This window comes from Cygnus atratus, chromosome 6, assembly GCF_013377495.2.
Source record: "Cygnus atratus isolate AKBS03 ecotype Queensland, Australia chromosome 6, CAtr_DNAZoo_HiC_assembly, whole genome shotgun sequence".
Taxonomy (NCBI): Eukaryota; Metazoa; Chordata; class Aves; order Anseriformes; family Anatidae; genus Cygnus; species Cygnus atratus.
In genome coordinates, this window is record NC_066367.1 from 1,029,278 (window position 1) to 1,053,363 (window position 24,086).

Sequence of the window (24,086 nt, forward strand, 5' to 3'; positions counted from 1 at the left end):
CTTTTATGAAGAGGAAAGATCCTCTTTATGACCACCTGGCTGCTCTTAAAAGGCAGCCAAAAGGGAAATATTTCTGACTGCGCCTTCTGCCCCAGCATGCTAGAAGCAGTGCATTGCACCATAGACCAAAGCCAAGCTAACACAAACATCTCCAGAAATGCGGTACTTTGCTTTGGCCCAATAAATGCTGATGTCTGTGCCCTATCCTGGAGTGCAGCAGAGTACGGGGCATGTCCCCATCACCACTGTGCTTAGGCATGTGCCCCATGCTCCTTGACAGGCTGAGGAGCCAAGAGGCATCCCCAGAGGAGCCCAACCCACACCTGCAAGCACTTAGATCCTTGCATAGGAAGCCTATGGAGATTCAAACCTAAGGTGAAAACCTGCTGTTATTACACCTTTTAAGCTTCAGCTCTCCGAAGCACTCGTTTAGACGACATGAAACCGTTTCCCTGGCACGTACAGCTGCCTGTGCACGCGTGGACTCATTCAAAACCCAAAGCCCTACTCTGAATTAAATTGTCATCCTCCCACTCGCAGAGATGCGTTAGCACTGACTGTATAACATCAGCTTGGATCCCTGTATAGCATATGAATAAGCCTTTCAAATTCTGTATTCTGCCCTGCAGCATTTATCTCATATTTTGATCATGACTTTTTTCAACTAAGATGCTCACTATTCTATTCAACTGGCTTGATGCTTTATGCACTTCTAATTTAGGGTTCATTTGTGACTTTCCAGCTCTGCGTTCATTTGGTAACAGTTTGTTCACTTGCTAATATGTTCTCAAACCATACGTTATAATGGATTTTTGCAATGGTTAAAGATAGTGACAAAAGGGATTTTTTTCCCATTCCATAACATGTAGATTTAGCAGTTTATTTTTCTGAAGGAGATCTTAATCACCCTTTTAATTCTCCTTTTGAACAAAAAACCTACTATTTATCTTCAGAAGTGAAGACAAGGTTCAGGGGCAATTCTGAGAGTAGGGTATAATAAGGCACTTTGATTAATTAAAATAAAATATGTTGGCCAGAAAAATTTGCCTCAAAAGAACACTCCAAAATTAGCAGAGAATTGATGCCTGCCATGGAGCAGTAGGCTGGGGCACGGTGGTTAAAAATACCGCCTCATTTTCTGTAATTCACCCAACGTTGCCTTCAAATTTCTCGTGGGCTGAGTTCACAGCAAACCTTAGTGATGAAGAAATAACCTCTCCGAGGCCAGGAGGGGATAGGGGCGAGAGGGAGAGGCCAGGAGGACGCGGTGGATCGCGCTGCTGCACTGGAGTTTGACACTGGGAAGGACAAGTGCTCAGCCCTTTCTGGCAGCGGGCAGATCTCTCCCTAGATTCAAACAAACGGCAAGCCTCCTATTGACTTCGAGTGAGAAAAATATCGCATCCTTTCATGTGCAGTAGGAGTAATCATTAAAAGAAGCATATGGTTTTTAGCTGGTGTACAGCCACATAGGAACTACCCATGGTGTCTTTCTCCCTGGCCAGGGTAAACCCCACACGTTGAGTCACCGATCGAAAGGCACCAAATCTCAGCAAAAAATAAAAATGAAAAAAAGCCCCCCTTCCATTGTGTGCTTACAATGGCAGCGCTACCTTTTTATTTTCTCATAAAGAAAACTCAGACCGCCCTGCAATTAGCAGCTAAACCATGAATACTTTCTTCGTTAACCACAAATGGTTCTTTTCGCGAGGAGCGGGCTCACATATGTTCTAAATATGTTCAGTTTCATTAGGCGAAGACGCGCTGCGGATCTGCTGTTTTATTCAGGAAGGAAAACAAGCGCTGCATATGTGCAGCAGAAGTTTTCGGGGACGGGAAGGACTTGAGGCGCTCACGGAGCCATGGTGATGCTGGGGCTTGGCCAGACCAGGTGCGAGGGTCCCGGCTTGTGGCTCCCTGGTCACTGGGGTCGGGCACACACGGCACGGTGGCGGTGCCACCAGAAAGGTGCCCACGGAAAGGTACCTGTGGAAAGGTGCCCGCCGCAGCACTGCTGCAAGGGGATGGGGTAGTGAAGCACCAGCAAACAGCGCCCTGATCCCCGAGCCCCCCACATTGGTGTAGGAAAGCAGTCTGCTATTCCTTGTGGATGGTATCAAGCCAGCGTGGAGAGGTTTTGCTTAAATGCCTGATTTGTAGCTGAGGAGCCCTTGTAAAGCACCAAATCAAATCAACCAGCACAAGCTGCATGGGCTGGAACAACGAGCAATCGATACTTATCACACTGTCTGCAGCGATGCCATTCATTTTTCCTCCCCTAAAACCTGGTTGTGATATTAATAACGTCTTTAGCTGTGCATGGCTTGTTCCATAATCCTTGTGCCATGCTGTGGTGCAATCCTCACCTTGCCCCGTGGAGCCCGGGACACCCAGAGCCTGCAGCAGGGGCTCAGGAAGCATGGAGTTAAATAAGTTTGTGTTTCTCTCCATCTGAACAATTGGAATCAGCAGTTTGCGTTATTTTAAAAATGAATGCCTGGAATCAGCAATTTTCTGTTTCCTCTTTTTTTTTTTTTTTAAGATCTTGAGGGTTTTTTTATTTAAAGTGGAAAACTACATTAAGTGCAAGGCACTCAACAAAGAAGCAGTCATAAAGCCTAAGTATTCTTAGAGTTATAAAATATGTCCGTTGTGGCAATTCTACTGCAAACAATGAAGTTTTAAGCATTAATATGCCTTCATTGCAGTTTTAATGCCTTAATATTGACTCTATAGCTCTTTTGGGTAATTTTGCTTTCTCTGGTACTTGAAAGGTGATGATGTCAGCGTTCTTCGCACTGATTCATATGCAGGTTGATGAAGCTGAGTTATTTATTGAGTTCCATTATATTTTCTATAAACATTAGTTCTCAATAAACAGAGACATTTAGCCGAGGGTTTATTTATTAAATAGGTACTGTACAGATGGTTTTGCCACACATGATGTGCTGCAGAGGATATTACTCAGGAATAATCAGCTGTGTTATAGCTTGGCTAAATTAATAAGATGATAATGATGAAATTGATGCTTTTGAGCTAGGCTTGGTAAATGGTTTTTGCATAAACAAACTGATAAATTTGAGAAGCAATTACTTGCTTGTCAAAGATAAAAACACAACAGGGCCCATTTATAGTTAGGTCCTATTTATTTTTAAAGATTGTACCAGATTTTATGTTTAATACGCTGCAATTAAAAAAATAATACTTAAATGAAGAATAATAAAAAACTAACTTTCTGAGCTCTCCTTCAAATTTGAAGATGTAGCATTGCTTGGTTGGACATCAAGTAAACTTTTTTCAAGGCTTTCACTACATCCAGAAAAAATATAATTGTTTTATGAAAGATGCTGCCCGGAGTGGTGCGAGGCAGACTCTGGCAGCCTTTTCTGCAGCAGTACTTGCTCTAAAATTAAGCTGTGTTTCACATAGAGGAACACAGCCTCCGGTTCGCTGCTTGATGTGGGTTTCACCACAGCGATCGCATGCAGGAACAGGGACGCACGCGGCTGCTCCCCACGCACACCAGCTCCATGCAGCTCTCCACTAAGATAAGCTGCATGTCTGAGTGTGTGTGTTCGTATACATACACACAGTCATTTGACTTGTCTCCTAACAAGCACAAGTGTGTTATGTGGTTTTATATACTGGCCAGAGCAGTCTGTTGGTGTTCATTTAGAGTAGGTTTATTTAGAAAAACCAGTGGCCAACTCACATGTGCCCCTTGCAGCAACCCTGCTGGAGAAGCCCTCACGAGCTGCTGACACCAGCCATGTTCTCAGGCTGATCGCGGCACTTCTCGGGGACGATGGTCAGGGCTTTCACCCCAGGGCCTGGGAGCAGGGGTTTGGGAGCACATGGGCATGTGAACGTGCATTTGGACTTGTGACGTACCTGCAAGGTGGGTGCTGTCTCCCTTGGTTGCCAGAGGAGGGGAGAACGTGAGCCCAAAAAGGATGCTGGCTAGCCCAAGGCTCTGCACCAGAGCCCAGCCCCAAGTGCTGCCACTACTGATTTATTTTGCGTTACTGGGTAATAATCCCTGCAGTCATCAGCTCTGGTGACTTTAGTTCCTTCTGCCCCTGGAAATCACTGTGCCACCATGATGGGCTTAACGGCCTGTCCTTTTCACCAGCTCCGTCTTCTGCAAGTGCATATCCTTGCAGGGTTGCCCAAAGTGGGCTATACCTGAACAGAGGCGTGGTATGACCAAATGTGCCCGTCCATGTCCTAACTTACAAGCTTGTGATTTCCACCCTGATGCTAAGGCTTTTACTTATAGTAAAAGGGAGCTTTTGCTTAAGTATTCTTCTCCATGAGGGCCTGAGGGCAGCAGGAAGGCATGGGAGGAGAGGCCCCTGCTGAGACCACGTCAGGAGGTCCTGCGCTCCTGGAGGATGTCCTGGATGTCCTGCCACAAGCAAGAGCAAATTTCTAACTGTCTTTCTTGGCCCTAACTTTTTTTTTTTTTAAGAATATTTGGTACTGGTGTATTAGTATAATGTATTCCCTGAGTTTATGCTAGGGAAGCTGTTCGTATGTTTTTCTTGGAGCTGTTCAGAAAGAATTTAATGTATTATATTGACCTCGAGCTCTGAGCAGAGGAAGCAGGAGAGCTGTTCTCTCGGAGACTGAAATGTGACACCAGCAATGACCAGACAAAGGAAAAGCCCTAAAGTGTTGTGATGTCAGGAATGTGCAGGATGTACTCTGCCACCAGACACAGTTTTCGCTATCAGCTGTTACTTCAGGTTAATTACCTGAATTACAATTATTCATTATAATAAAATGAGACAAGGTCACTGGATTAGCCTTAAGAACCTGCGATGAAGCTGTCTGCAGGGCCTGTGTTAAAGGAATGAAACTCAGAAGTTTGGCAGCAAATGCAATGCTGTGGGGAGGTGCAAGGACAGAGGCTGCAGTTTCCCATTGGCTTCAGGGAGACATCAGAGCTGCTGGGCTATGATAGGCAGAGCTGTTTTGGACAGGGGAAAGCCAGCCCCTGTCAGTCTCCTTTGTGAAAGGTGCTGCCTCGAGATGCTCCTGGGATGAGGGACATTCAAAACATGCTTTCAAGATACAAATATTTTTTAAATATTACTGAGAACTTCAGGGGAAAAAAAAATAAAAGTGAATGTTTTTGAAAAAGTGCACTGTTCAAACAAAATAGTCAATTTTAAATAGAGAAAGATTTCTGCCAGTCGTGATTTTCTTCTCATGAACAGCTTTACAATACCCAATGATATTGTTAATTAACAAAACCTGGGAATTCTCCAAAAAAGGTTGCTGAAGGTTTTAGTTGCTTTAGACAGTAGCAGTGCTGAACTTTGTTTTTGATGGAGGAGTCAGCTCCAAGCTGCTGTCATGAGAAGAAAATTAATCAGAATGGATCCAAATCTGGAGCAGTCACTGTGCAACCCCACCCTGCTATCGGGGTGCTTCTCCACAGCCTGGCCAGCCCTCCAAAAGCTTCCTTAAAATCCAGGGCACGGGACCGCTTCAAGGCAGAGCCATTCATTATTAATGAGGTCATGCTAAAAGTCCTATGGATGGGCCTGTGACGCTCAATGAGCCGATCCCAAATAATGCCACCGTAATGAATTCCAGAGGAATAAATAATGATTGGGCCATTAGCATAATGCGCCAGCCACCGCCAGCCTGGCACGGCCACCGCCACCTTGCTGGTGGCACTGCCCCATGTCCCCAGGCTCCAGAGGTGCCTGCCCTGCTGCATGGCCCCTCTGTGCGGGCAAGCAGCAGGGCGGGTGTTTGTGCACCTCTCGCTCTAATGTGTAATCAGAGCTTTTGTTCCATGGCTTGCACAAGCAAATTAATTAGAAATTTATATGACCAGAAGTTCAGTTCAGCATGCGTTTGAGGCACAGGCTATTACTGCGCACGTATTTACTCTCTTCGTCATGGAACAATTATCTGCCCATTTAGAAAATGCAATATTTGTTTCTATTTTGATAGACGATCCTGGCCATAAAAATATCAGATTGCTGTCAATTGTAGCATGCTGAAAAACCTCCTAGAGGAAACCCCAGTTTGTGCCCCCCACACACCGAGCATCACCCTGCAGGTCCCTGGGAGGCTGCGTGGCTGTGCCAGCACACACCAGTCCAATGCCATGGGGGATTTCTGTAAAAAAAATGCTGTTTCCCTGTGCTGACACTGGTTCATCAGCCTCTCCCGAGCACCCTGGGAAATCAAACCAATGGTAGGATGGCTGAGGGATGGCAGTGGGGATGGTTCTGCCAGCATCCCCGTCCCTGCCGGCAGCCGAGCAGACCGGCACATCAGGTGCTCGTGCCCCTCTCATGTCTGCTGCTAACAAACCCAGCCAGGGAATGTCATTAGAAGCAGCCACGCCATCTGCCTTCTCCTCCCCTCCCCTTTAAATAAGGAAACACCTTGTCAAACACATCCCTCTGAATATCCCTCCCACGCTTCGCAGGATCGTGCACCATCTGGGCCCCGCACAGCGCCGTGGTTTCTCGGACACACTGTGGATGCCCCTGACGCCCACGGGGCACTGGGGCTGCTGCCGTGGGGTGGCTGGGCATCCCAGATAGGGTGGGCATGGATGGGGCCTCTGGTCCCACTGGGAACGTCTGCGACAAGCAGCAGACCCATGGAGAAGGAAGGGCAAGGTGGCCAATGCCAACAGCGGCCACCCCAGCGCTGGGAAATGACAGGGCTAAGCAAGGGCAGTGAGTTGTAGGAGGAAAAAAGCCCAGCAACTCTGTGTTGTAAAACCTAGAGAATTACCCAAGAAGGACCTCAAATACAGGCATTTATTAACATGCAAATGGACTGAGTCAGCAATTAGTCAACACTCCGCATAATTGAATAGAATATAGTAATTAAGTTGCCATTTAATTATTCCCATTTTGCTAAAGGTAAATATTTACCGCAACCATGTTTCTTTCCATTGTCTCCTGCATGGAAAGAAAGTATCTGCGCAGAGGGCCTGCCTCAGAGTTTCCCAAAAATTTGAACGCTGCAGGTTGTCCCCTGTGCAGCGGGGCCCCTCTGAAACATCTCCCTGTGCTGGGGACGGGGTCTCTGTGAGTGCTGGTGGTCACAACCTTCAGGGCCCAGGCCACACAAGGTGGCATCTGGCTGGGGTTTGAGGCTTGCCATGGCTCTGCAGACCCATCCCCTAGGCACACACATGCACAAGTGTGTGCACAAGCACGCACACACATGCCCCTGTGCTTGGTGGCCATGCAGATGAGTCTTTGTTCTTGGTGATTACTGTGCAGACAACACACTCACCCGGCTGCGCCAAGACACTGCGTACAAGTGATGTGCTGATACATGAGATATCGTTGAGCAGAGCCTTAGGAGACAGAGGAACATTATTTTAAATTATCTCGAACATAAAAACAAAGTGAGAATTTGGCAACCTTGCAGCAAAAACCTCAAAACTAGTTATTCCTTTTAAATAAAAACAAAAATGAGAAACAGTAACTATTAGAAATCCCACCTGGTGCTTTCACTGTGTTAATGATGCTTCTTAAATTGCATGTGGGTAAATGGTAATTTTGTCTCACACCATTAAAAACTAATGGAACCCTTGATGATAAGAAATGCCATAGCTAGCTTGTTGGAAAACGTTTAATTAATAAAGTAATAAAATTATTGTAAACTAGTGCAGTTTCACAGAGGATTCAATGAGATATAAAACAGATAAAACATCCTTGAGAGTTGGTACAAGAAATGAACGCTACTCTATAAAAAGAAGCTCTATAAAGTTAAGCTGGCCAGTGTTATACAAAGTTAAGAGGAGATATTGAAATAATATGGATATTCTGTTCAGGAGAAGTGCTGGGAAAGCCTCGTGAAGGGAGTAGTATATATTTTTTTATGGGACTAGAAGGAAAGAGCATGTTTCAGCTGAGCTGGCCAGAGGGCTGCTTACAGGAGCATAGCACTGTGAACCTGCGTGAATATATTATTATTATTATTGTTATTATTATCATTATTAGTATTCGTATTCGTCCAGCCCTGAGCAGTGCAGCATGTGTGCATCCTGAGTTCTTCCCACCCTCTAGTGCAGCTCATGCTGGTGGCGTGCAGCGGAGACGCCTCCGCCCTGCTCCAGATGGGGACCGTCCTTGCGCACCCGCAGCAGTCACAGCAGCAGCATCCGCCTTCCTCGCATGAGGGGCAGGAGCCAGGTGGTGTGTGTGGGCCCGGAGATGGCCACGGGGCTGGGCACTGCCTGGCAGAGCCCCTGCTGAAGGGGCTGAGGCTGTGGGACAGTGCGGCCGCCGGGGCACTGCAGGGAAGGGGATTGCATCTGTTATTTCTCCCATATGTCGTGAGCGTGTCATGAGACGATGACAAAATAATAACAAGTTGGTGGCTGTTTGAAACTTTTTTTTTTAGCAGCTGTGTTTTTAGAATATTCTAATTAACTATCCGCCTCCCTTAATCACTTTAAGATTGCTGAAATAACTGGGAGCTTGCTGCACCTTCTCTCAACACCGAGCTTCCCCATGCGGGGACCATGACTCTATTTTTAGGAAGGGAGGGCAGAAGCAGCAGGGCCAAACTGGAAATACACAGTTGGGTTTATCATCGGCAGAAATTATGACAGGAACTACTGACACCATCGTGCAGTGATTTTAACTTGCAGCCATTGTCGTACAAGCAGGAAAAGAGATGACATTGTCTTTCATCTGCACAATGACTGAATCATTTCGCCTGGGCTCAGTTTTGCAAAATTTAAATGAAGTAAGTGCGGTATTTGTCAGAAGAATGAAATGGTGAACAGTGAGTAAAGGGAAAAATATTTGTCAGCTTGCCAGGGAGAAGCAAGATTAAAAGCTGACTGTTAATAAAGCATGTGGATGACACGGCTGTCTCGCCCCTTAGTGCCGTCGCCCGAATCAGGTAAAAGCAGAGGGCTTTATCTCCAGAACGCACTCCTGTCTGTCAATGTTAGTGTGGTTTTTTTTTTGTTTGTTTGTTTGTTTTGTTTTGTTTTTTTTAATGACATGTTTTCTTCTGGCAGATGGGAACAAGCCTTGAAGAATAATTTTTTTTGGAGGCAGACAAATTGGCTGCCTGGAAATGTATGTGTTTGGGAGCCCGGCGGCTATCTGCGTGGGCTGGGAGTGCCCCAGCCCGCCACGCCCTGCCCCGCTGCCCTCCAGCCTCCCCGCCAGCCTCCATGGGCCGAGCCCATCCCCAGCCCTCCATGTGCTCTGGATACTGCTGGTGTTGCTTTGCGCCTGCCGCATAAAACTTCCCCACCAGGGGATTTTTACCAAGATGAATGTGCTCACCTCCCCACAGCCAGCTGCTGAAATCCAACTTATCTGTAAGCAGCAATAAGGCCGTGGGCCCTGGTTAATCAGAGCTGCAGCACTCGGTATGAGAGGAGGCTGAGTAAATCCATTCCCCTCATTGACAGCTGCAAAAACTGGTGTGCAGGGTTAAGTGACCTGGCATGGAGGATGTGCCCAGCCCCATTCCCACAGCATCACCTCCAACCCCCAGCCCCACCACGTCAGCTGCCCCCAGACCAGGTGTGAGCAAAGTTTCACCGGCAAAAAAAAAAGTATTCCTCAGAAAATCCTCCCCTAAATAAGGTACCAAAAATGGGTGTTGTGTTTTGAGAGCCAGCATCAGGAGCAGGCGGCAGCTGGAAAGGTTTTTGAAGATCACAGCAGTGCCTGAATGCTGGAGATGGATAGAGCCAAACACCAGGCACCCTGAAGCCCACAGCAGTGCATGTGGCACGTCAAAAGGCAGGCTCAGGCACAGGCAGCATTGCTGCCCGGCTCCGCAAGGGCAGTGACACTTGTGGCAGCTCCTCGCAGTGGCGTCCCCTCCCTGCTGACAGCATGTGTTAGCACCTTCCCTCGCACGGAGCTGGAGCACTGAGCCCAGCGCACACAAACAAATCTGTCATCCTCCTCCCTGGGTGCCTTCAGCTTCCTTGGAAATCCCTCATAAGGAGAGAGTCTCCCTTGGCCTGGGCGCAGGGGTTTAAAACTTTACGCACAAATAGGCACATGCCTCCACGGAAACATACGTGTGCAATCAGATGCATGCAGCTCTCTCTTTCTCCCTCTCTATAAAAATATACACACATATGTACATCCACAGATACACAGGCATGTGTGCGTGTGTGTGTGTGCAAAGAGAGGAGAAAAAAACCTCTCAGAAAATGAAAGACAAATGTTCGAAAATAATATTCCCAGGCCCTCAAATCCCTAATCATGAGTTTGATGCAATATTTGCCCTAATGGGAAATGATAACTGGCAATAGTCCAAAGCAAACCTCTAAGAAAGGAGCAATAAAAAAGGAAAATGCTAGCTTGGCAGTTACAGAAAGAGGAGCCGAAGAGAGAACTGCTGTCGGAGATAATAAAGAATTAACCACAAACCCCTTTTCTATTAAGCACAAAAAAGCATATTAAAATAACGTGCCCCCTCCCTAAATGTCTAAGGGGTTGTGTCATGCTTTGCTCTGCAGCCTCCCCAGGACTGGCGGAGACGCAGGGCTGCATCCCACGCCTCTCCTCACCAGCGCCCCACTCCTGCCGGGGTGGCTGCTGCATGCCCGCGCTGTGCTGGGCACGCTGCTTGCTTGTAGCTCGCACCCAGCGGCCACAAACCTGCCCTTTCCACCGAGAGGGGATGGGAACACAGCCAGGGGGGTGGCGAGGGAGCTGAGCTGCTCCTCAGGCCAGCAAATGTGAGGTCCCCACTGCCCTTGCAACATCCTTGCCTTGCAGTGCTCTCACAGCACCCTTGGTGTACCAGCACTGGTGGCAGCCAGGTCCTGGGGACAACTGCAGGGGCAAAACAACATCTCTCCCACATGGTGTCTCTGTGGGAAACCATTGATAAACTTGGTTATGAAATTCGGTTTTATGGATTATATATAAAGGGTGTCATCCATTTAACAGAACTCTTCCTATGTGTGTGTAAAGCACGCTAGCTCAGCAGTAACAGCTGGGTCCTCTGTTGCTCCAAGGGAGCTGCCCATAGCTTATCTGTGAGGCTCTGATTTCATTTATGAGTTGACCTGTTTGGTCTTGCCACCTCCCATCGCACCCATTGCTTAATAGGGCAACTGCATGGTGGCCTCCTGCCAGCACCCTCAAAGCACTTCCTCATGGATTTCATCAGTGCCAAAGATGGTGACAAGGAAAATTCTGCATCACCTGGTGAAACGCTATTCTTTACATTTTTACCTGGTTTTCCTTTGTGGTCTCCATGGAAACCATGAAGACATGGCTGTGATGGACCAGGTCTCATGGGCTCCCTTGCCCCTTCACTCCCCTCATAACCCTACGCATCACAGAGCACTCTGTACAATGTGGTATTGTTATGTTATCTGTACAGTCCACAGACACAATGACATCTGTTTTTGAGTCCTAATGCTCCGTTTTCTGGTTATGGTCCCAAACATCAGTGCTTTTACTTTCAATTTTCTTCTTGTGGGGCATTTTCTCACTTTAAAGACAGCATGCGATGAATTAGGAAGTGCCATGGATGTGGTACTTTTGCAGGGCAGCAGAGCTCCCTCACCTGCAGCAGGCTCTAGCACAGAGGTGGCTGGTTTCCAGCCACAGAGACATCCCACAGTGCTACTAAAAAGCAGTGCTACAGCCTGCTGACGGAGGTTTGGCCAAGGCCAAGAGCAGCCACAGGAGTCGCAGGGCTGGCTCCTGGTGCAGGTGCATTCTCATGCCATGGTTCCAAGCCACGGATGCACCAGGGGGCCACAGGCCAGCACTGTTTCCGTCTGGCCTCACAATGGGCAGGGTTTCAGTAACTGATTTTGTGCATTTTGTGACCAACCAATCCATTTAATAGCATGCTCCAACATAAACACCTTTGAAATTTCCACCTCAGATAAACAGCAGGTTTTACTATGGCAATTCTGAATTTGCAAGAGACGTGGTACTCAATGCATCACAGACCCGACAGACTGAATTTTCCCCTTTATATCAAGTCAAAGAAATCCTAAATAATTTTGTCTTTAAAAGCAATTATGACCTAACTTTGGTTCATTAGCACACAAGGAGGCATTGATCACACGGAGTAATGAAACATAACAATTCCTTTGGTACTTTCTTATTGTCAGGATCTCTAGTGTGCAGTTTGGCAAGTGCTAGATGGTAGTAGCTCAAACAGGAGCTGCTACCAAAAATTTTTGTTGTTGCTCACATGCACTGGGAGTGCCCTGAGCCCAACAAGCCAAAAAGACAGCAATACTGTAAGGAGTCCCTAAGAATTTATTGTAAATGTTACGTGAAGTACATCTGCCAGTAACAGCTTATTTAAAATCATGATGTGTATATTGCCTTGGTCGTATCCAATAGGAGTCTAAAGCTTTGGAAGAAAAATAAAAACCCACCTGTACAAGACATTTTTTAAACCTAAACCTGTTGTTCTCCTAGACTTTTTAAATTCTGTGAGTAGGAAATGCCGTTCCCAACTCAGTAAACTACTAATGTAGCCTAACTTTCATAGAAAAAAAATCAAACTCCCTCCTGAACTATGTCAGTGCAGAAAAGCAGAACTAAATGTCAGCTGCTTTTATCTGAGTTCCTAAATTTGAAAATAACCCAAATTATACCAATTATTACATAGTTTAAAAACCAAGCATTTGTATGCCAGTACCAGTCCAGGCTAATTTCTAAGCTGAGCTTAAAAAATAAAATCAATAAAGGTGTGGGCAGAGAGGTTTAAAAAAATAACTCCTGGAAACTGTGAGTCAAGCTCTTTAGAACAAGTTGTATCTGCCTGAGGTACGAGCAAGCTAGCTCTTAGATCAGGCACCTAAAGCTGTGGTGTCATAAAGTGGAAAAATACCACCGAAAGTCATTTTTAGCAAAGAACACCAGCGGCGCCTCTTGCATCCAGATCCAGTGAAACTCCATCCCAGTTAGATACATTGCCAAATTATAAATTCTTATTTGATTTATCAATCACAATTTTATATTGTTAATTCGTATGTTCGTTAGACAAATCTGTCCCTCCAAGGTAATCACTTAAGGTACTGTTGGCATGTGAACATACACAAATGGATAATTCTTAATGACCTTCCAAGCTGACATATTTTTGGCATTGGTTTTCTGTATCCTAATTTCAAGCTGCGTCTCTGGTGTTGTGTAGGGCTTACTTCACTCAGCAAGGAGGTCGCTGCCGAGAGTGTTCCCATCAGATAACAGCAGAACGGGGAACAATTAGAATTATCTCCTCAGATAAAACTCCTTTGGAAGCAGTTCACTCTTTCAGCAGCCTTGTAGAGAGGAGAAAATGTTCGCATCAGACAGCTTGACCAGTTTCCTGACTTCTTTTTCAGTATTGCCACAGGAATTATTACTGCGGTGGGCGTAGTGTGATCAGGCCCCTGCTCTGCTGGCTGGTATGCATGCTGCCTGCCCATGAGGCCAGGCCAACCTCACAGATCTTATATCCTGGGTTACTGTGAGGAGGGGGAGTAACAGACCAACATACAGCACGGCACAGCCATGTCTCAAATGCCAGATGTCATGACAGAAACGCCAAACGGAGGAGCTGAAATCCTTTGACTATGTAGGGGGCTCCATCACTGTTTGTAGGCACCAGGTTCATTGCAGTAAGATGGGCTCTGCCACCGCTGTGACTGCTCCCCCAGCTCCGTGAGGTGGCAGAAGAGAGGTCAGAGCCCTAGCACGAGTGCTATAGGGCTGCCAGCCTTTTCGCAGAGCTTCCCTGAGCAGATCTGGGCAGGGAAGAGCAGTCGCTGGCATTGCCCACAGGCTGACCAGGCTGCAGTGCCAGCAGGAGGCGATGTGTGGGGCAGACGAAGTGCCCCCATCCACTGAGCTTTAGCAGGTGGTTTCTGTAAGTTTGGAGGCTGGCTGTGAAGAAAGCGAGATGGGACCGGGGAGAGAGGTGCCAGAAAAGCGCGTCCCACATGTGCCCCAGCCCACAGGCAGCCCCACTGCCGGCTGCCTGGGACACTGGAGGAGAAGAGTTTGCAACCCTTCCTCAAAAGCACAGCTCCGGCTGAAAAAAAGCGAATATATGGACAAAATGTAAATGCATTGTGACAAGCTGTACGAGGAATCAAAACAAGGAACAAGGAGCGTATGTTTCTTTTAGAGAAATGTCCTTTATCTCGCAGGCAGAATGAAGTGTGTGGCATTCAAATGTTAAGATTTTTACACACTTTCATGAAATACTAAAGAGAAAAAAAAAAAAAAAAAAAGAAGAGGAAGGAAAAAAAAAAAAACACAAGAAAATAACCCAAGTCCGTGTCACTTCTCAGCTAGTTTGGTTATTGCTGCTCCTGAGTACTGTAACATATGCACTTTCCCTTTTGAAAATGTATCAAAGTTGTTATTTTGGGGGTGGGATAAACTCTTACCCATGCATATCTTATGTTTCGAAGCCAAGAATGCTTGAGAACCGGCTCTGGATCCGCACATCAGATGCATAAGTGATTAGTGACAAGTGACACAGAAACAGAGAATGTGCCGTGTTACAATGAATAATAAACACGCGCAATTTATGCAGGCAGAGTGAGTGGGGAGATGGCATCCTGCGCCTTTTTCATATAAATAATGTGAATCTCAGTGAGCTGAGGCCGGGCACTGCCATCAGAGGAGCGGGGCTGGGACAGGCATGGAGGGGTCGCGGGCAGGCAGGGGGCCGATGGGTCTTCCTACAGTTTTGTTACGGAGCAAACTGGCAGTGCTCAATTTTGTCCAAGTGAGAGCAGAGACAGGCAAAAAACATACACAGGTTTTACAGGTCAAACATTTTCACTCTCTGAAAAGAGCTGCTAGATAAATGAAAAAAGTTCCTTGAAAAATAGCAGTATAATTTTATGGATTTCCAGACAGCATCCCTGAAGTGTCCACCGTAAAGACACTGCCTTGCAAAGGGGTTGGTGATGCCTATCTGAAAAAGCCATTACTAATTAATTTTTGATTGTGCAAGCTCTGTTTCCAGATTAAGTTTCTCAAGCATGTACCTGAGCAGATCCCCTAGACATGCCACCACCTCAGCGAGAGGCAGTGCATCAATCACATCTGCATGGGATGGGGGCACGGGGCCAGATTCCTACAGTCCCCTGCTCCCCGCCTGGCCACATACTGTTCTCTGCCCCTTGCTGCCCTTCCAGGAAGGAGCCCTGCCTCCATGAAAAAATTAAAGCAACAAAAAAACTTTTTTTAAATTAAAAAAAAAATCCCCAAAGCACCTGCTTCTTAACTCCGCACATTTTTTTTTCCTGGCTGTCCTGGCCTGCCAACTCCAAGTGAGTGTTTCTCTCTCATTTTTACACTCTCTCTACACTTCCAGAAATGTACGCACTTGGATAAAAGTAGAGCTGAGAGGGGAAAATGCATATTCTGTTACAAAAAAAAAAAAAAAAAAGTTGAAAAAAGTGTCTAAAAGATGGATGCATAAAGAAATCGTACCCGCACTTCAACTCCAGGTCTGAGTTATATAAACTGATCTGTGGTAATTACCAAGCTCCTCCAGATTAATAAACAATTACCATAGTAACTACACCGTCGTATGAAACCTATGCTCATGAATTTTTAAAGCATAAATGGAAATACATGCCAGCCAAGAAAGTCTCCCATTTATTTCACTCCTGGAAGACGAGGGAGCTGGGTCCATTAAGGGAGCCCGGCGAGCCACCCCGGCCCCATGTATTATGTACTGGCGGGGAGAGGCCAGCACAGGGGTGGGCAGCACCTACCGCTCGCTCCCCCAGCACTGGGGCTCGAGGCGAGGCAAGGCAATGAGCTTCTGTGCTGAAATTTAAGGGCTTGGCTCACCAGTGAGCTATCCTTGGTTGCCCGATGAGCTCTTCTTGGTTTTTGTAGTAGTAAGGTGTGGGGGAAGTCTTCAGGTTGGTGTTGTGCGACCATGCGTGGGGAAGGCGTCTCCATCCAGTCCCATGCTGTCTGAGCAAACTGCTATGAGGGCGTGCCCACGTCCAAGTACTAAAATAACAACACGGCTTTCTCCTCTGCCAGTATCAACTCACATCTTACTTCCGTTGGTGAGCATTCTCTTCGAGGTCTGCACCCTTATCCCAAAGCTTTGCCTTGGCTGAGCCAGGCATTAAGGCAGCTCACAATCCGTTTGTAACAGTTAACAGGAAAGGTATCAAAAGTCCAAATAACAATATTATATGTCAACCTGTTGATAATTCTGACAGGAAAGCTGAAAAGCACTGCTAAGTTAAAAAATAATGACGTGCAGCATTTGCAGTAATATTCTAAAATGAGAGATAAGCCCTCCGTAAGTTTGTGCTGCTTACTTCTGATAATTGTGATGAGCTGAAATAATACCCCGCTTTTGCAAGAAAGTATTTCTTAAAACACTTTCAGAGTAAGGAAAACCATTAAATCCTTGTGGATTGAAGGTAGAAAAATAAATTGTATGTATTTTAGACTTTGAATGATCTTCCTATAGCAATTTTAGAGGGGAAAAAAATAGGAAGAATTCTGCAATTTTAATCTCCTCAGTAGCTTCCCATTACTAAACAAGCAGAACGCCACGGTACAAATGTGGATGTTACATGTCATCTTGATCTGCTGCTTTTTTCTTTCATTAAAGCTTTAATGCAGCAATTATGGCTACGTTGCCCTATAAAAAAAGGAAAAGGCAGTTTACTTTAAAAAGTGAAATTGCATAGCCTACTATTTAATTATACACAAATGTAAATGGCCTATTTTTCCATAACTGGTTATTACAGCACTGTTTTACTTTCTGAGTTTTCACAATCTCTAAAACCTACAACGCTTCCTGCTATATAATTGTTTTGCTACATTATTGTTTTCATCTTATTTTTTCTTTTAATGCGAGTGCAGTGGGATAAATCTTGGTTTTAAGCCAGCCAGTACTTCATCTACTTAAGCTTTTATAGATGAAGATTGCTGTAATTATCAGAATACCCGCTTATTTCTGAAGTATTATCTTGGCAACCTGCTGGCATTTACAACCAATTAACAAGCTTTGCCCATTAGTTGCATAAGGGGTATCACAGAGTAAAGCCATTGTGTGCTAATTTTCTATTTTAGATAATCAGTTTGGCCATCCAAAATGGAAAGGGGAAGAAAAGAAAGGTTTGACACGCAGTGGCAGACATGTAAAAATGACTACATGCCTTCCCGAGACAAAGGTATCCAGCGACTGCATGATTGCTTCACTGTCGTCACCGCTGGGTTTTAAGTATTTATTCCCTTTGTCTCTTTTGGAAGATAAAATATAAAGTACAGCTTCGGCAAAGTAATCATGTCCTCTTTTTATTTTTTAAACAGACTGGCTTCTCCCTCTGTCCTCTCGGGCTTGTAATTTCACCAAATTGTGCAAGTGTTAAACACGATGTCCAAAAAAAAAAAGACGGAGAAGGAGAGGAGGAGAAGGAGCGGGAGAGAAAGAAACCTGGCCCTGGGAGCAGAGGCCTGCTGCTCACTCACCTTGCTCGCTCTGTGCCTGCTTTAAGCCCTGCGTGTTTTTAACCAGGCTGCCAGAGACAAGCAGGATCTGGCCCTACCAGCCCTATGCCACAGGGGCTTTGTCCCTGACCGGCAGGGATCGGGGCAGGGGCCCCCAGCCACTGGGGGAGGCTTTTTGGGACCCCCAGCAGGATGCTGGTGGGGCAGTCTTGCTGGGCACTGCTTGTCAGTGGGGGGCAAAACTGTCTGAGTTTTGGGGGCTTTTTTTAAAGTTTTTTTGTGTGTGTGTGTGTTGTTGTTTTTGTTTGTTTGTTTGTTTTTCTGCGTTACATTTATTCATTGCCTCTTCTGTGGAAGTGTCTGGGGTGTGCTGGGCAAGCAGAGGGGAGCTTCAGAAATGGCAAAAAAAAAAAAAAATTTGACCTTTTCCTTGTGCATAGGAAATTATGTCTGTCTTGTCTCAGTGAAAGTGCTACATTTCAGACTCACCTTTTTTGTGGTGGAGTTTCGCAGGAGAAGGCAGGCACCTCACACAGGGCAGGTCTGGCATCCCCACAGCACTGTGGGAGTAGCACCGACCCATACTGGTCGTACCCTGACCAGGTACTGGCCACCCAAATCCAGCCCTGGGTTAAGGTGCTGGCTCCTTTCCCACTGCCTGGTGCCGAGGGGGAATGCATCCCCAGCCGGGTGCAGGGAGCAGGAGGATGCCCCTCTCCCTGCCATAGCACCACGTCCCCAGGGCATCCCCTTTGGGCAGATCCTGCCTGCAGCCCAGACATTGTACTGCAAAGCCAGCAAGGTAAATAATGACAACGCAATGACTGTGCTGGAGGCAGCAGGGCTCGCCTGTTTAATTGCATATAAAATGAGATGTTAGACCCAGTCTGTGCTTTGTAATAAGGGTAGAAACTAATCAGTTTAAAGATGAGCGTGGTCCTTAAAACGTGGTTAGATCCCATTTATTCCATTGAACAGAACGGGTGGATGGCTCCCATTGCAAAATGGTTTTATAAAATGTAGCGAACTGTACAATGACGTGTTTTATTTGCCTCCTGTGGTTTAGATTCATATTTTGCTTTAGCATAAGTTAAACAAAATTAAGAGTATGATTACACTAAGAGGGTGCAGCCAGTGAAGTAAAGACAGAAAACATTGAACTCCTCGAAGTCATAAAGAATTATCAACTGTGCAATTAGTAAAGACTGAACGTATACACTGATGTCTATTAAGTGATAAATGAATGAGAAAAATGTTGTGCTTGGCAATTGGATGTGTATATTTGCCTTAATTATGTTAAATTAATTGTTATTGGCCACAATCATTAGAAAACTTCAGACTTAAGTAAGGTACAGCAATAAACCCCCTCCTAGAAAATGTATGTAGTTAGAGAGCCAAGCCACTTGGAGATCTGTGCTGCTCAGAGGGAGGAAGCAAGAAGGACAGATGAGCTGTGAGCTGGGGACAGCCCCAAGCTGCTGGCAGCCCATGTACCATGGCACTGCCCCAGAGTCCCTCCAGCCCCCAAGGCAGCCCCCGAGGTCGTGTCTGTCCCTTGTTGGGGCACTCCTGGATGTTCCCATGGCAGCAGTGGCTGGGCTCCTGCCTGCAGCAGGCTGTTGACATTGCTCCTCTGCACAGTGGTGAGAAGATTATTGTTGAAATGTAAAATAAAAAGTGGATTTCTCCCTGTACTTCACTCCTGAAGGACCCTTGAGAGATGAAGCTTATCCCCAGCTAAAGGAAAACATTTTTGTGAAGGGCCCTTGTATGATACAAGTGTCGTGCGGATTTGGCTGTTAGCCTGGAGCTCCGCGTGCCTGGTCCCCCCGAGGTGCACCTGTGTCCCACAGCACAGTCTCTGGCCACCTCCATCCATGGCACATCCTCCTAGTGGCACTACAATGGGGATCGCAGGAGACAACAGGCACTGTCCAAAAATGAAAGTTTTGGGAAAGCCACTGCACTTCTGTTGTGATGTTTTCTTGATGAGAAGTTTAGATTTCCTGTCCCAAAATGTGATTTTGAGATTACTTGAAGTTGCATTCGATTTTCCTTCCAAATAGAGATGGTTAAGGCCATAGGACAGGTGTCAGAAGGTATGACTGCTTCCCTAGGTTTTCATTTCACTAACTAGAAAATAAAGAAACCTATTTTAGTTGAGTTTCTTTCTGAGGCTCAAGCAGGCCACCAGCCTGAAAGAGCAGTCCTTCACCCAGCACTAACCAAGCCATTCCCAGTCACGTCCAGTATGTCCCAACAGCCCCAGCAAGAAGACAAGAGTGACAACTGGAAAATGGGAGCAGAGAAACTCTTCCCATGGCAATGAAAGAGCACAAGCCCCCATTATATGTTCTGCCTCTTGCAAGGGAGGAAACATGCTCCTCCAGGACTCTAATCCCCATTGCTAATATTATTATTAAATATTTAAGCACCACCATAATTTTGCATGACACTTCACAGAGATAAAAGGTGCTATCTCTGTGCTGAAGATCTGAGACTACATCAGGCAAACAAACAAAGAAAGCAAAGTTTGCAGAAAGAAGACATGATGAAGATTAAGAAACCAGTCTAATGCTGGTGACCCAGAAGCATTTTTAAATTGCAAGAGAGCTTAGGACTAGGGCTGAGGAAAGCGAGCACCATCGGGGCTCATTTTGCTTTTCAAGAAAAAGGATATTTTATTTTATTTTTTAATTTTTAAAAGGAGTCCCAGCCTAATCAGTAATGATGGGAGATTATCCCAGGTTTCATAGAAGAAATCAATTATGGATGGAACTGAAAGATCGTGCAGAGAGATGGATACAGCAGTACTCACAGTATCACCTGTGACAACAATGGACAGAATATACGGGGCAGATGAAGTGTAGGATAAGGCATACAACAATATATATAAATCTGCAGACATATACACATGCATGCACATATATATATATATAAACATACGTACACTGCTAGCAATTCAGTTAGATTAATTTGCTTTGGATATTCCATTATTTTACTGTAGTCCTTGTATAGTACTTAAAGAATCAGGTTAAGCATTCTGCATTAGATGTACAAACAATGCTGCTTTACCTCCACATGGGTGTTGTGAGACTTTAATTAATGTTTGTAAAGTGCTTTCAGATCCCCAGAAGAAAGGCACTATAGAAGTGTGAAGTCTGATTATTTCACGGCATACAAAAGTAGAGGTGAAAAGAAATATTCTCCTCCTTACACATAAAACTACTGATCTCAACTCCTGCATTTAAAAAAAAACAAGATGTTAAGAAAGAAAAGAATTCTGACCATGAACCTACTTCAGGCTTCCCCTTTGCCTTTTTCATCTGATTTCTGGTTGAGTGAAATAATAAACTATTGTATTGCTGTAAACTCTTTGTAAGTAGATTTGACTAAGACAACAGAGTTCAGTGCCAGCAGCTACTCTGATCATTCTTTTAAATGGAAATTTACCGTCTGCTGCATCACATGGAAAAAATATAGAACTATTTTTCACAGCTTGTTCACTGAACAGATTATTGGAGGGAAGAAAAAATAAAAAGGCTTCATTTTCTACAGATCCCAAATCTCCGTGTAGAAAGTCTTGGCAATTTCCTTTTGAGAGGAGACAGATTTCACTTTCACATTGATTTAACAATGATAAGAGCTTCCAAAATGAGGACCTGATTCTGAAAATTTAAATGGTTAGCCATGCTTGATTCAATAGCTTATCTATGGGAGCAAAATAACTCACATGCATAAGTCTATGTAGGATCTGGTCCTAATATAGAACCAGTTCTTGATGTCATAAAATCTTTTTTAACAGCATCTTGTGTTACATTTAATTTATTTCACATGGCCTCATAAAATAAGATAAAAGCTTGTAAGTCTATAAGTCATATAAAGAAGATGGGGAAAAAAAAGCCCTACCATGTATTCATGTTTATTAAGTGTTATCTTTGTGCAACTTACAGAGATTTAACTCCAGAATTTCCAAATATTTTTTCCCCTAATCCTAACAGCAGTCAGCAAGGGCTGCCAGTGCTTGATATAAACAGATTACAGCGCACAGGCTTTTTGGGGGGAAGAAAAGCTTTCCCGAGGCTCTCTCCCAGACGGGCCCTCCCGCTGCCCTTGCCGCAGCAGGGGAGGCAAGTGACAGGGGCAGTGATGCCTGGGCATGGAGGGAGATCTGCTCCGAGCACAAAGCAGCATCACTGATCACAGAACCATGGAATGGTTCAGGTTGGAAGGGACCTTAAAGATCACCCAGTCCCAACCCCTGAGGCGGTCAGGCAGCAAGTAAGCATCCAGCCAACTCTCGCTATTCACTAAGCTGCACCTTGTTCTGGCTCCTGTGTTAATACAGAAGATACAGTATTTCAGAAGGGCTGCTTTTTTTTTTTTTTTTAAACATAGAAAACATGAGCTCGTGTGTGCCTAGGCAAAACTGAGTAAAAAACATCTAGACTGCAAGAAGAGCAGTGTATACACCTTGTGTCTAACCTCTGAATTTAGCCCCTGGCAATGGCGCCAGGAAGCAGAAAATGCACAGATAAATTGTAGGCAAAGGCAGTCGTGTCAGAGAGGAAAACTGGGTGCAGTGTGGCTAACTGCAGGACAATGCTTGACAAAATCACATCAAAACTACTGGTGGTTACATGAGGGAGACCTGTGGAAAACCATCTTGAAGCAATGCCCATCATCTCTGAAAAGAAAGAGTGAAAAGTGGGCTGCTACGGCCAAACCAGTATGATTTCAGCAACTTTCATGATTTGACCCAGAAGTGTAAAATGCCAAAACAGGGCAGCTTCTTATTCCTAGTATGGGTCATTTACTCATGCAAGTCTATAAAGAAAATTATTACAAAAGTGCCTTCACCATCTCAGAGCATGTCAGTGACTTCAGAGGTCTACTGATATGATAACTTGCTTGCCAACAAGAAAAAGACTTGTAAAAATAAAAAACTAAAAAACAGTACACTGGTTGTGGTGCCATGTGTAAGGAGCAATATTAACAAGCTAAGGGAAAGTTATATTAAAAAAAAAAAAAGCAGTTGCCTTTTTTTTTTCTTATTTTTTTCTTTTTTTTTCTTTTTTTTTTTTTTTAGTTTATCAGTGATAGCCATTGCTGTAAGAAAACAATGAGGTCTTACCTGATGCTGCCACTAGTACAATGGCTTTCCTGCCAGCAGGGCACTGATTCGGGAAGCAGCAGGAACTATCGCCTCTCCTCCGGGAAGCACAAGCAAGAGGCAACCCCAGGGCAATGTGGTGGGCAAACACTGCACCTCCAGCCTAAGGCCTGGAAAAGAAAAGTTGCTTCCGATGAAATAAAAGAATTCCTGAGGACAACTTTCAGTAAAGATAAACTCTAACTGCAATCTGACACAAAAGTCAATAAATAGCTTTGGGATTATCACATACCTCTTTGGTAGGCAGTGGTCTAACCCATGCAGAGAGGCTTTTAGAACATGGCTTTTCTCACCAGCCCTTGATATTTTTCTTGCAATCAAGGCAACATCCACACTGAAAAACCTACGCCACAGCTGTCAGGGCTTCTCTCCAGCAGATAATTAAATTCCACTCAATTGCCATTGTGACAAGTGAGCTCAAGTTTGGTGGTGCCATCCCTGCCAGCCGAACACAAACAAGAGCCATCAGATGCACACTCATTAATCGCTTTGCTGGAAGAAGAGGTGCCGCATTACTTAGCGGCATCCTCCCAGGGTAGGTGTTCAGCCTTCAGGAGGTACCTGACAATAACACGAGTACATCTCAAGGGATGATTGTGTTCAGATCAGTGTGCTTACGTGGGAAGGCCTGGCAAAAGTGGAGCGAGTCAACAAGTTTAAAGGACTTTCAAGATCTCTTGCAAACCAGAGAAAGGCAGTTTAGCTTGGGCTGTTGCGTGGTAGGATTTGCTAAATGCAAAAGCCGAAGTTGTCAGAGTTCTCTACTTTGGTTTGCACTCTAAAGTTGCTCTTTTAGATGTAGAGTTTGTATTTTCCTCTCCACCTGATTACAACAAGCACATCACATATTTTTGCAGACATCTTTTTTCCTTAAAACTGAACTTTTAAACTGAGTTTATCCATCAAAAATCAGCCTGCACATTAGCTAGGACCTATTCAGCTCCCTTATAACTGCTTCATATGTAAATCTGCTGTGTATTTCTAGGCTAGTTATTGAACTATCCAATTTTAAGTACAGCTGGAAGAAAACTGTAATTTGTTCTTACACGGGAGGAATACGACTTCGCTGCTGGCATCCCAGCGAGACTCCTCCAGCTGATGAAGGGTGACTAGGTCACGTGCTGAAGAACCATGTGAGCTGTACCTGTCCCTTCACTTTGCATGTTTCTTGAAGGATTACATCTCATTTTCCACCGCCATAGCTCCGAGCAGGCCGTGGTGGAGCTGGCTGTTGTGGTGGCATGTGTCTGCCCCGACCCCCTCTGCTAGCCAAAGGCCCCATGGCCTCCAAGCTCTCACCTGGTGCACGGGAGGAGGTCTACATGGAGTCTCCTGGAAGACTCTCTAAGACTGAATCACATAGGGTGCCTATCAGGTGCAGGAGAAGTCAGGCAGAGATATTTTCTACCTGTGTGGTGACAGCCATGTTGCATACACTGTGACACACAACGCTTGGTCCTTGGTTGTGCCTGTGT

General features: G+C 45.3%; 2 protein-coding genes across 5 annotated transcripts in view; both read left to right on the forward strand.

Moving 5' to 3' along the window:
- Window positions 1-222: 222 nt before the first annotated feature.
- The window catches only part of SF3B1 (splicing factor 3b subunit 1), a 426,274-nt gene continuing 402,410 nt past the window's right edge, over window positions 223-24,086 (forward strand). For all 4 annotated transcript variants that reach the window (XR_004777166.2, XM_035572669.2, XM_050711541.1 and 1 more), the window contains exon 1: window positions 223-229. The gene's annotated coding sequence lies outside the window, so the exon portion shown is untranslated. The remainder of the gene's footprint in view (window positions 230-24,086) is intronic.
- Window positions 223-24,086, forward strand: part of HSPD1 (heat shock protein family D (Hsp60) member 1) — a 388,176-nt gene continuing 364,312 nt past the window's right edge. Inside the window, exon 1 of the mRNA XM_050711544.1 lies at window positions 223-229. The gene's annotated coding sequence lies outside the window, so the exon portion shown is untranslated. The remainder of the gene's footprint in view (window positions 230-24,086) is intronic.